Genomic DNA, 15,003 nt, shown 5'->3' on the forward strand with positions numbered 1-15,003 from the left:
TAAAATTTTAAGCCGCTGACCCCATACGGCGCGGATTTATTTTACGCATATTAAACCAAAAAGTTTGTAGGCTGATATGGTGATGGTACCATCATAAGGTGCAGGCAATGTACTGTTGAAATATATGAAAGATTAATTTTTGGTTCGCTTTAAAATATTGAAAATTAAAACTTTTTACCCGCGAACCCCATACGGCGCGGATTCATTTTACGTATATTAGACCAAAAAGATTAATATTAGATTAATATTAGATTAATATTTTTTGACAGAAATCAGCTGATAGCTGCTATAAATATTAATCGAGTTTAAGGAATTATATATTACATTATTTAAAACATATTATTTTAAATGTTATAACATATTCTTATTTTAAAAATTAATTAGCAAATTAACGTTTCAATCAGCTGATTTCTGTAACAAAAATATTAATCGAGGATAAGATATTACAACATATTATTTACAATATATTGCTATTTTAATTTTTATAACATATTACTATTTTAAAATTTAATTACCTTACTATAATAATAGTTTCTAATATATTTATTTAATTAAGAAGTAGTATATTTATTAAGTTAAGAATAGAAGTGAGACATGAATACAAATTTACAATTAAGGTTTCGTAGATATAATTTTTAATACAAAAATTATTTTCTTAATTAGAGTCACAAATATATTTCGTCCGACACTTTTCGATAATCTTGATATAATTCGAATTCCGAATGCGCAGTAGAAATGAGTTTCGACATATATTATCGCGATATATGCATGCAGTCACGCATAATTCGTAATAATATGCAGACAATGTACTGTTAAAATGTATATAAGATTAATTTTTTGCACGTCTTGAAATATCGAAAATTGAAATTTTTAAGCCGCAAATCCCATACGGCGCAGATTTATATAACGTATATTAGACCAAAAAGGTAGTACGCCGGTATGCTTATGGTACAAAGATAATCTGCAAACAATACACTATTGAAATATATATACGATGAATTTTTGGCTCGCCTTAAAATATTAGATATCGATACTTTTTTACAGTTGACCTTATGCGACGCAATCTTATTCTATGTATATAAAGTTAAAACATATGTACGCTGTTGTCTGCTTGGTACCAAAAGATTCTGTAATCAATGTACTATTAAAATTTATAATCGATGAATTTTTGGCTCGTCTTAAAATATTGGAAATCGATACTTTTTACCGCTGATCCTATGCGACGCAACCTTATTTTATGTATATCAAATTAAAAAATTTGTACGCTGGTGTCTGTTTGGTACCAAATGCTTCTATAATCATTGTACTATTAAAATGTATAATCGATGAATTTTTGGCTCGTCTTAAAATATTAGAAATTGATACTTTTTTGACGCGGACCCTGTGCGACGCATCCTTATTTTATGTTTATCAAATTAAAAAATTTGTACGCTGGTGTCTGCATGGTACGAAAAGATTCTGTAATCAATGTACTATTATAATGTATAATCGATGAATTTTTGGCTCGCCTTAAAATATTAGAAAACGATACTTTTTTACCGCTGACCCTATGCGACGCATACTTAATTTAAGTTTAACGTATTTAAAAATTTGTACGCTGGTGTCTGCATGGTACCAAAAGATTCTGTAATCAGTGAACTGTTAAAATGTATAATCGATGAATTTTTGGCTCGTCTTAAAGTATTAGAAATCGATACTTTTTTACCGCTGACCCTATATGACGCATCCTTAATTTATGTATAGCAAAAGAAAAAATTTGTACGTTGTTGTCTGCTTGGTACCAAAAGATTCTGTAATCAATGTACTATTAAAATGTATAATCGATGAATTTTTGGCTCGTCTTAAAATATTAGAAATTGATACTTTTTTGACGCGGACCCTGTGCGACGCAACGTTATTTTATGTATATCAAGTTAAAAAATTTGTACGCTGGTGTCTGTTTGGTACCAAATGATTCTATAATCAATGTACTATTAAAATGTATAATCGATGAATTTTTGGCTCGTCTTAAAATATTAGAAATTAATACTTTTTTGACGCGGACCCTGTGCGACGCATCCTTATTTTATGTTTATCATATTAAAAAATTTGTACGCTGGTGTCTGTTTGGTACCAAATGATTCTGTAATCATTGTACTATTAAAATGTATAATCGATGAATTTTTGGCTCGTCTTAAAATAATAGAAATCGATACTTATTTACCGCTGACCCAATGCGACGCATAGCTATTTTATGTATATCATTAAAAAATTTGTTCGCTGGTGTCTGCATGGTACCAAAAGATTCTGTAATCAATGTACTATTAAAATGTATAATCGATGAATTTTTGGCTCGTCTTAAAATATTCGAAATTATTACTTTTTTGACGCGGACCCTGTGCGACGCATCCGTATTTTATGTTTATTGTATTAAAAAATTTGTACGCTGGTGTCTGCATGGTACCAAAAGATTCTGTAATCAATGTTCTATTAAATTGTATAATCGATGAATTTTTGGCTCGTCTTAAAATATTAGAAATCGATATTTTTTACCGCTGACCCTATGAGACGCAACCTTATTTTAAGTATATCAAGTTAAAAAATTTGTACGCTGGTGTCTGTTTGGTACCAAGTGATTCTGTAATCAATGTAGAATTAAAATGTATAATCGATGAATTTTTGGCTTGTCTAAAAATATTAGAAATTGATACTATTTTGACGCGGATCCTGTGCGACGCATACTTATTTTATGTTTATCATATTAAAAAATTTGTACGCTGGTGTCTGCATGGTACCAAAAGATTCTATAATCAATGTACTATTAAAATGTATAATCGATGAATTTTTGGCTCGTCTTAAAATATTGGAAATCGATACTTTTTTACCGCTGACCCTATGCGACGCAACATTATTTTATGTATATAAAGTTAAAAAATTTGTACGCTGGTGTCTGTTTGGTACCAAATGATTCTATAATCAATGTACTATTAAAATGTATAATCGATGAATTTTTGGCTCGTCTTAAAATATTAGAAATCGATACTTCTTTACCATGACCCTATGCGACGCAACCTTATTTTATGTATATCAAGTTAAAAAATTTGTACGCTGGTGTCTGCATGGTATCGATTTCTAATATTTTAAGACGAGCCAAAAATTCATCGATTATACATTTTAATAGTACATTGATTATAGAATCATTTGGTACCAAAAGATTCTGTAATCAGTGTACTGTTAAAATGTATAATCGATGAATTTTTGGCTCGTCTTAAAATATTGGAAATCGATACTTTTTACCACTGATCCTATGCGACGCATCCTTAATTTAAGTTTAACGTATTAAAAAATTTGTACGCTGGTGTCTGCATGGTACCAAAAGATTCTGTAATCAATGTACTATTAAAATGTATAATCGATGAATTTTTGGCTCGTCTTAAAATATTGGAAATCGATACTTTTTTACCGCTGACCCTATGCGACGCATATTTAATTTAAGTTTAACGTATTAAAAAATTTATGCGCTGGTGTCTGCTAGGTACCAAAAGATTCTGTAATCAATGTACTATTAAAATGTATAATCGATGAATTTTTGGCTCGCCTTAAAATATTAGAAATCGATACTTTTTTACCGCTGACCCTATGCGACTCAACATTATTATATGTATATGAAGTTAAAAAATATGTACGCTGGTGTCTGTTTGGTACCAAATAATTCTATAATCAATGTACTATTAAAATGTATAATCGATGAATTTTTGGCTCGTCTTAAAATATTAGAAATTAATACTATTTTGACGCGGACCATGTGCGACGCATCCTTATTTTGATTATCGTATTAAAAAATTTGTACGCTGGTGTCTGCATGGTACCAAAAGATTCTGTAATCAGTGTACTGTTAAAATGTATAATCGATGAATTTTTGGCTCGTCTTAAAATATTGGAAATCGATACTATTTACCGCTGATCCTATGCGATGCAACCTTATTTTATGTATATCAAATTAAAAAAATTGTACGCTGGTGTCTGTTTGGTACCAAATAATTCTGTAATCATTGTACTATTAAAATGTATAATCGATGAATTTTTGGCTCGTCTTAAAATAATAGAAATCGATACTTTTTTACCGCTGACCCTATGCGACGCATAGCTATTTTATGTATATCATATTAAAAAATTTGTACGCTGGTGTCTGCATGGTACCAAAAGATTCTGTAATCAATGTACTATTAAAATGTATAATCGATGAATTTTTGGCTCGTCTTAAAATATTCGAAATTATTACTTTTTTGACGCGGACCCTGTGCGACGCATCCTTATTTTATGTTTATTGTATTAAAAAAATTGTACGCTGGTGTCTGCATGGTACCAAAAGATTCTGTAATCAATGTTCTATTAAATGTATAATCGATGAATTTTTGGCTCGTCTTAAAATATTAGAAATCGATATTTTTTACCGCTGACCCTATGAGACGCAACCTTATTTTATGTATATCAAGTTAAAAAATTTGTACGCTGGTGTCTGTTTGGTACCAAATGATTCTGTAATCATTGTACTATTAAAATGTATAATCGATGAATTTTTGGCTCGTCTTAAAATAATAGAAATCGATACCTTTTTACCGCTGACCCTATGCGACGCATAGCTATTTTATGTATATCATATTAAAAAATTTGTACGCTGGTGTCTGCATGGTACCAAAAGATTCTGTAATCAATGTACTATTAAAATGTATAATCGATGAATTTTTGGCTCGCCTCAAAATATTAGAAATCGATACTTTTTTACCGCTGACCCTATGCGACTCAACATTATTTTATGTATATAAAGTTAAAAAATTTGTACGCTGGTATCTGTTTGGTACCAAATGATTCTATAATCAATGTACTATTAAAATGTAAAATCGATGAATTTTTAGCTCGTCTTAAAATATTGGAAATCGATACTTTTTACAGCCGTTCCTATGCGATGCTACCTTATTTTATGTATATCAAATTAAAAAATTTGTACGCTGGTGTCTGTTTGGTACCAAATGCTTCTATAATCATTGTACTATTAAAATGTATAATCGATGAATTTTTGGCTCGTCTTAAAATAATAGAAATCGATACTTTTTTACCGCTGACCCTATGCGACGCATAGCGATTTTATGTATATCATATTATAAAATTTGTACGCTGGTGTCTGCATGGTACCAAAAGATTCTGCAATCAATGTACTATTAAAATGTATAATCGATGAATTTTTGGCTCGTCTAAAAATATTAGAAATTTATACTTTTTTGACGCGGACCCTGTGCGACGCAACATTATTTTATGTATTTGAAGTTAAAAAATTTGTACGCTGGTGTCTGTTTGGTACCAAATTATTCTATAATCAATGTACTATTAAAATGTATAATCGATGAATTTTTGGCTCGTCTTAAAATATTATAAATTGATACTTTTTTGACGCGGACCATGTGCGACGCATCCTTATTTTGATTATCATATTAAAAAATTTGTACGCTGGTGTCTGCATGGTACCAAAAGATACAGTAATCAGTGTACTGTTAAAATGTATAATCGATGAATTTTTGGCTCGTCCTAAAATATTGGAAATCGATACTTTTTACCGCTGATCCTATGCGATGCAATCTTATTTTATGTATATCAAATTGAAAAATTTGTACGCTGGTGTCTGTTTGGTACCAAATGCTTCTATAATCATTGTACTATTAAAATGTATATTCGATGAATTTTTGGCTCGTCTTAAAATATTAGAAATTAATACTTTTTTGACGCGGACCCTGTGCGACGCATCCTTATTTTATGTTTATCATATTAAAAAATTTGTACGCTGGTGTCTGTTTGGTACCAAATGATTCTGTAATCATTGTACTATTAAAATGTATAATCGATGAATTTTTGGCTCGTCTTAAAATAATAGAAATCGATACTTTTTTACCGCTGACCCTATGCGACGCATCCTTAATTTAAGTTTAACGTATTAAAAAATTTGTACGCTGGTGTCTGCATGGTACCAAAAGATTCTGTAATCAATGTACTATTAAAATGTATAATCGATGAATTTTAGGCTCGCCTCAAAATATTAGAAATCGATACTTTTTTACCGCTGACCCTATGCGACTCAACATTATTTTATGTATATAAAGTTAAAAAATTTGTACGCTGGTATCTGTTTGGTACCAAATGATTCTATAATCAATGTACTATTAAAATGTAAAATCGATGAATTTTTGGCTCGTCTTAAAATATTGGAAATCGATACTTTTTACAGCTGTTCCTATGCGATGCTACCTTATTTTATGTATATCAAATTAAAAAATTTGTACGCTGTTGTCTGTTTGGTACCAAATGCTTCTATAATCATTGTACTATTAAAATGTATATTCGATGAATTTTTGGCTCGTCTCAAAATATAAGAAATTAATACTTTTTTGACGCGGACCCTGTGCGACGCATCCTTATTTTATGTTTATCATATTAAAAAATTTGTACGCTGGTGTCTGTTTGGTACCAAATGATTCTGTAATCATTGTACTATTAAAATGTATAATCGATGAATTTTTGGCTCGTCTTAAAATAATAGAAATCGATACTTTTTTACCGCTGACCCTATGCGACGCATAGCTATTTTATGTATATCATATTAAAAAATTTGTACGCTGGTGTCTGCATGGTACCAAAAGATTCTGTAATCAATGTACTATTAAAATGTATAATCGATGAATTTTTGGCTCGTTTTAAAATATTCGAAATTATTACTTTTTTGACGCGGACCCTGTGCGACGCATCCTTATTTTATGATAATTATATTAAAAAATTTGTACGCTGGTGTCTGCATGGTACCAAAAGATTCTGTAATCAATGTTCTATTAAATTGTATAATCGATGAATTTTTGGCTAGTCTTAAAATATTGGTAATCGATACTTTTTACCGCTGTTCCTATGCGATGCAACCTTATTTTATGTATATCAAGTTAAAAAATTTGTACGCTGGTGTCTATTTGGTACCAAATGATTCTGTAATCAATGTACTATTAAAATGTATTATCGATGAATTTTTGGCTCGTATTAAATATTGGAAATCGATACTTTTTACAGCTGTTCCTATGCGATGCTAACTTATTTTATATATATCAAATTAAAAAATTTGTACGCTGGTGTCTGTTTGGTACCAAATGCTTCTATAATCATTGTACTATTAAAATGTATAATCGATGAATTTTTGGCTCGTCTTAAAATAATAGAAATCGATACTTTTTTACCGCTGAACCTATGCGACGCATAGCGATTTTATGTATATCATATTATAAAATTTGTACGCTGGTGTCTGCATGGTACCAAAAGATTCTGTAATCAATGTACTATTAAAATGTATAATCGATGAATTTTTGGCTCGTCTAAAAATATTAGAAATTGATACTTTTTTGACGCGGACCCTGTGCGACGCAACATTATTTTATGTATTTGAAGTTAAAAAATTTGTACGTTGGTGTCTGTTTGGTACCAAATTATTCTATAATCAATGTACTATTAAAATGTATAATCGATGAATTTTTGGCTCGTCTTAAAATATTCGAAATTATTACTTTTTTGACGCGGACCCTGTGCGACGCATACTTATTTTATGATTATTGTATTAAAAAATTTGTACGCTGGTGTCTGCATGGTACCAAAAGATTCTGTAATCAATGTTCTATTAAATTGTATAATCGATGAATTTTTGGCTAGTCTTAAAATATTGGAAATCGATACTTTTTACCGCTGTTCCTATGCGATGCAACCTTATTTTATGTATATCAAATTAAAGAATTTGTACGCTGGTGTCTGTTTGGTACCAAATGCTTCTATAATCATTGTACTATTAAAATGTATAATCGATGAATTTTTGGCTCGTCTCAAAATATTAGAAATCGATACTTTTTTACCGCTGACCCTATGCGACGCATCCATAATTTAAGTTTAACGTATTAAAAAATTTGTACGCTGGTGTCTGCATGGTACCAAAAGATTCTGTAATCAATGTACTATTAAAATGTATAATCGATGAATTTTTGGCTCGCCTCAAAATATTAGAAATCGATACTTTTTTACCGCTGACCCTATGCGACTCAACATTATTTTATGTATATAAAGTTAAAAAATTTGTACGCTGGTATCTGTTTGGTACCAAATGATTCTATAATCAATGTACTATTAAAATGTAAAATCGATGAATTTTTGGTTCGTCTTAAAATATTAGAAATTGATACTTTTTTGACGCGGACCATGTGCGACGCATCCTTATTTTGATTATCATATAAAAAAATTTGTACGCTGGTGTCTGCATGGTACCAAAAGATTCTGTAATCAGTGTACTGTTAAAATGTATAATCGATGAATTTTTGGCTCGTCCTAAAATATTGGAAATCGATACTTTTTACCGCTGATCCTATGCGATGCGATCTTATTTTATGTATATCAAATTAAAAAATTTGTACGCTGGTGTCTGTTTGGTACCAAATGCTTCTATAATCATTGTACTATTAAAATGTATAATCGATGAATTTTTGGCTCGTCTTAAAATATTAGAAATTGATACTTTTTTGACGCGGACCCGTGCGACGCATCCTTATTTTATGTTTATCATATTAAAAAATTTGTTCGCTGGTGTCTGTTTGGTACCAAATGATTCTGTAATCTGTGTACTGTTAAAATGTATAATCGATGAATTTTTGGCTCGTCCTAAAATATTGGAAATCGATACTTTTTACCGCTGTTCCTATGCGATGCAACCTTATTTTATGTATATCAAATTAAAGAATTTGTACGCTGGTGTCTGTTTGGTACCAAATGCTTCTATAATCATTGTACTATTAAAATGTATAATCGATGAATTTTTGGCTCGTCTCAAAATATTAGAAATCGATACTTTTTTACTGCTGACCCTAAGCGACGCATCATTAATTTAAGTTTAACGTATTAAAAAATTTGTACGCTGGTGTCTGCATGGTACCAAAAGATTCTGTAATCAATGTACTATTAAAAAGTATAATCGATGAATTTTTGGCTCGTCTTAAAATATTGGAAATCGATACTTTTTACCGCTGTTCCTATGCGATGCAACCTTATTTTATGTATATCAAATTAAAGAATTTGTACGCTGGTGTCTGTTTGGTACCAAATGATTCTGTAATCATTGTACTATTAAAATGTATAATCGATGAATTTTTGGCTCGTCTTAAAATAATAGAAATCGATACTTTTTTACCGCTGACCCTATGCGACGCATAGCTATTTTATGTATTTCATATTAAAAAATTTGTACGCTGGTGTCTGCATGGTACCAAAAGATTCTGTAATCAATGTTCTATTAAATTGTATAATCGATGAATTTTTGGCTCGTCTTAAAATATTAGAAATCGATATTTTTTACCGCTGACCCTATGAGACGCAACCTTATTTTAAGTATATCAAGTTAAAAAATTTGTACGCTGGTGTCTGTTTGGTACCAAGTGATTCTGTAATCAATGTAGAATTAAAATGTATAATCGATGAATTTTTGGCTTGTCTAAAAATATTAGAAATTGATACTATTTTGACGCGGACCCTGTGCGACGCATACTTATTTTATGTTTATCATATTAAAAAATTTGTACGCTGGTGTCTGCATGGTACCAAAAGATTCTATAATCAATGTACTATTAAAATGTATAATCGATGAATTTTTGGCTCGTCTTAAAATATTGGAAATCGATACTTTTTTACCGCTGACCCTATGCGACGCAACATTATTTTATGTATATGAAGTTAAAAAATTTGTACGCTGGTGTCTGTTTGGTACCAAATGATTCTATAATCAATGTACTATTAAAATGTATAATCGATGAATTTTTGGCTCGTCTTAAAATATTAGAAATCGATACTTCTTTACCATGACCCTATGCGACGCAACCTTATTTTATGTATATCAAGTTAAAAAATTTGTACGCTGGTGTCTGCATGGTATCGATTTCTAATATTTTAAGACGAGCCAAAAATTCATCGATTATACATTTTAATAGTACATTGATTATAGAATCATTTGGTACCAAAAGATTCTGTAATCAGTGTACTGTTAAAATGTATAATCGATGAATTTTTGGCTCGTCTTAAAATATTGGAAATCGATACTTTTTACCGCTGTTCCTATGCGATGCAACCTTATTTTATGTATATCAAATTAAAGAATTTGTACGCTGGTGTCTGTTTGGTACCAAATGATTCTGTAATCATTGTACTATTAAAATGTATAATCGATGAATTTTTGGCTCGTCTTAAAATAATAGAAATCGATACTTTTTTACCGCTGACCCTATGCGACGCATAGCTATTTTATGTATATCATATTAAAAAATTTGTACGCTGGTGTCTGCATGGTACCAAAAGATTCTGTAATCAATGTTCTATTAAATTGTATAATCGATGAATTTTTGGCTAGTCTTAAAATATTGGTAATCGATACTTTTTACCGCTGTTCCTATGCGATGCAACCTTATTTTATGTATATCAAATTAAAGAATTTGTACGCTGGTGTCTGTTTGGTACCAAATGCTTCTATAATCATTGTACTATTAAAATGTATAATCGATGAATTTTTGGCTCGTCTCAAAATATTAGAAATCGATACTTTTTTACTGCTGACCCTAAGCGACGCATCATTAATTTAAGTTTAACGTATTAAAAAATTTGTACGCTGGTGTCTGCATGGTACCAAAAGATTCTGTAATCAATGTACTATTAAAAAGTATAATCGATGAATTTTTGGCTCGTCTTAAAATATTGGAAATCGATACTTTTTACCGCTGTTCCTATGCGATGCAACCTTATTTTATTTATATCAAATTAAAGAATTTGTACGCTGGTGTCTGTTTGGTACCAAATGATTCTGTAATCATTGTACTATTAAAATGTATAATCGATGAATTTTTGGCTCGTCTTAAAATAATAGAAATCGATACTTTTTTACCGCTGACCCTATGCGACGCATAGCTATTTTATGTATATCATATTAAAAAATTTGTACGCTGGTGTCTGCATGGTACCAAAAGATTCTGTAATCAATGTACTATTAAAATGTATAATCGATGAATTTTTGGCTCGTCTTAAAATATTCGAAATTATTACTTTTTTGACGCGGACCCTGTGCGACGCATCCTTATTTTATGATTATTGTATTAAAAAATTTGTACGCTGGTGCCTGCATGGTACCAAAAGATTCTGTAATCAATGTTCTATTAAATGTATAATCGATGAATTTTTGGCTCGTCTTAAAATATTAGAAATCGATATTATTTACGACTGACCCTATGAGACGCAACCTTATTTTATGTATATCAAGTTAAAAAATTTGTACGCTGGTGTCTGTTTGGTACCAAATGATTCTGTAATCATTGTACTATTAAAATGTATAATCGATGAATTTTTGGCCCGTCTTAAAATAATAGAAATCGATACCTTTTTACCGCTGACCCTATGCGACGCATAGCTATTTTATGTATATCATATTAAAAAATTTGTACGCTGGTGTCTGCATGGTACCAAAAGATTCTGTAATCAATGTACTATTAAAATGTATAATCGATGAATTTTTGGCTCGTCTTAAAATATTCGAAATTATTACTTTTTTGACGCGGACCCTGTGTGACGCATCCTTATTTAATGTATATCAAGTTAAAAAATTTGTACGCTGGTGTCTATTTGGTACCAAATGATTCTGTAATCAATGTACTATTAAAATGTATTATCGATGAATTTTTGGCTCGTCTTAAAATATTGGAAATCGATACTTTTTAACGCTATTCCTATGCGATGCAACCTTATTTTATGTATATCAAATTAAAAAATTTGTACGCTGGTGTCTGTTTGGTACCAAATGCTTCTATAATCATTGTACTATTAAAATGTATAATCGATGAATTTTTGGCTCGTCTCAAAATATTAGAAATCGATACTTTTTTACCGCTGACCCTATGCGACGCATCCTTAATTTAAGTTTAACGTATTAAAAAATTTGTACGCTGGTGTCTGCATGGTACCAAAAGATTCTGTAATCAATGTACTATTAAAATATATAATCGATGAATTTTTGGCTCACCTTAAAATATTAGAAATCGATACTTTTTTACCGTTGACCCTATGCGACGCATCCTTAATTTAAGTTTAACGTATTAAAAAATTTGTACGCTGGTGTCTGTTTGGTACCAAATGCTTCTATAATCATTGTACTATTAAAATGTATAATCGATGAATTTTTGGCTCGTCTTAAAATATTAAAAATTGATACTTTTTTGACGCGGACCCTGTGCGACGAATCCTTATTTTATGTTTATCATATTAAAAAATTTGTACGCTGGTGTCTGTTTGGTACCAAATGATTCTGTAATCATTGTACTATTAAAATGTATAATCGATGAATTTTTGGCTCGTCTTAAAATAATAGAAATCGATACTTTTTTACCGCTGACCCTATGCGACGCATCCTTAATTTATGTATAGCAAAAGAAAAAATTTGTACGTTGTTGTCTGCTTGGTACCAAAAGATTCTGTAATCAATGTACTATTAAAATGTATAATCGATGAATTTTTGGCTCGCCTTAAAATATTAGAAAACGATACTTTTTTACCGCTGACCCTATGCGACGCATACTTAATTTAAGTTTAACGTATTTAAAAATTTGTACGCTGGTGTCTGCATGGTACCAAAAGATTCTGTAATCAGTGTACTGTTAAAATGTATAATCGATGAATTTTTGGCTCGTCTTAAAGTATTAGAAATCGATACTTTTTTACCGCTGACCCTATATGACGCATCCTTAATTTATGTATAGCAAAAGAAAAAATTTGTACGTTGTTGTCTGCTTGGTACCAAAAGATTCTGTAATCAATGTACTATTAAAATGTATAATCGATGAATTTTTGGCTCGTCTTAAAATATTAGAAATTGATACTTTTTTGACGCGGACCCTGTGCGACGCAACGTTATTTTATGTATATCAAGTTAAAAAATTTGTACGCTGGTGTCTGTTTGGTACCAAATGATTCTATAATCAATGTACTATTAAAATGTATAATCGATGAATTTTTGGCTCGTCTTAAAATATTAGAAATTAATACTTTTTTGACGCGGACCCTGTGCGACGCATCCTTATTTTATGTTTATCATATTAAAAAATTTGTACGCTGGTGTCTGTTTGGTACCAAATGATTCTGTAATCATTGTACTATTAAAATGTATAATCGATGAATTTTTGGCTCGTCTTAAAATAATAGAAATCGATACTTATTTACCGCTGACCCAATGCGACGCATAGCTATTTTATGTATATCATTAAAAAATTTGTTCGCTGGTGTCTGCATGGTACCAAAAGATTCTGTAATCAATGTACTATTAAAATGTATAATCGATGAATTTTTGGCTCGTCTTAAAATATTCGAAATTATTACTTTTTTGACGCGGACCCTGTGCGACGCATCCGTATTTTATGTTTATTGTATTAAAAAATTTGTACGCTGGTGTCTGCATGGTACCAAAAGATTCTGTAATCAATGTTCTATTAAATTGTATAATCGATGAATTTTTGGCTCGTCTTAAAATATTAGAAATCGATATTTTTTACCGCTGACCCTATGAGACGCAACCTTATTTTAAGTATATCAAGTTAAAAAATTTGTACGCTGGTGTCTGTTTGGTACCAAGTGATTCTGTAATCAATGTAGAATTAAAATGTATAATCGATGAATTTTTGGCTTGTCTAAAAATATTAGAAATTGATACTATTTTGACGCGGACCCTGTGCGACGCATACTTATTTTATGTTTATCATATTAAAAAATTTGTACGCTGGTGTCTGCATGGTACCAAAAGATTCTATAATCAATGTACTATTAAAATGTATAATCGATGAATTTTTGGCTCGTCTTAAAATATTGGAAATCGATACTTTTTTACCGCTGACCCTATGCGACGCAACATTATTTTATGTATATAAAGTTAAAAAATTTGTACGCTGGTGTCTGTTTGGTACCAAATGATTCTATAATCAATGTACTATTAAAATGTATAATCGATGAATTTTTGGCTCGTCTTAAAATATTAGAAATCGATACTTCTTTACCATGACCCTATGCGACGCAACCTTATTTTATGTATATCAAGTTAAAAAATTTGTACGCTGGTGTCTGCATGGTATCGATTTCTAATATTTTAAGACGAGCCAAAAATTCATCGATTATACATTTTAATAGTACATTGATTATAGAATCATTTGGTACCAAAAGATTCTGTAATCAGTGTACTGTTAAAATGTATAATCGATGAATTTTTGGCTCGTCTTAAAATATTGGAAATCGATACTTTTTACCACTGATCCTATGCGATGCAACCTTATTTTATGTATATCAAATTAAAAAATTTGTACGCTGGTGTCTGTTTGGTACCAAATGCTTCTATAATCATTGTACTATTAAAATGTATAATCGATGAATTTTTGGCTCGTCTTAAAATAATAGAAATCGATACTTTTTTACCGCTGACCCTATGCGACGCATAGCGATTTTATGTATATCATATTATAAAATTTGTACGCTGGTGTCTGCATGGTACCAAAAGATTCTGCAATCAATGTACTATTAAAATGTATAATCGATGAATTTTTGGCTCGTCTAAAAATATTAGAAATTTATACTTTTTTGACGCGGACCCTGTGCGACGCAACATTATTTTATGTATTTGAAGTTAAAAAATTTGTACGCTGGTGTCTGTTTGGTACCAAATTATTCTATAATCAATGTACTATTAAAATGTATAATCGATGAATTTTTGGCTCGTCTTAAAATATTATAAATTGATACTTTTTTGACGCGGACCATGTGCGACGCATCCTTATTTTGATTATCATATTAAAAAATTTGTACGCTGGTGTCTGCATGGTACCAAAAGATACAGTAATCAGTGTACTGTTAAAATGTATAATCGATGAATTTTTGGCTCGTCCTAAAATA

This window comes from Prenolepis imparis, unplaced genomic scaffold (assembly GCF_030444845.1).
Source record: "Prenolepis imparis isolate NDT839.2.m4 unplaced genomic scaffold, iyPreImpa1.0 SCAF_4, whole genome shotgun sequence".
Lineage (NCBI taxonomy): Eukaryota > Metazoa > Arthropoda > Insecta > Hymenoptera > Formicidae > Prenolepis > Prenolepis imparis.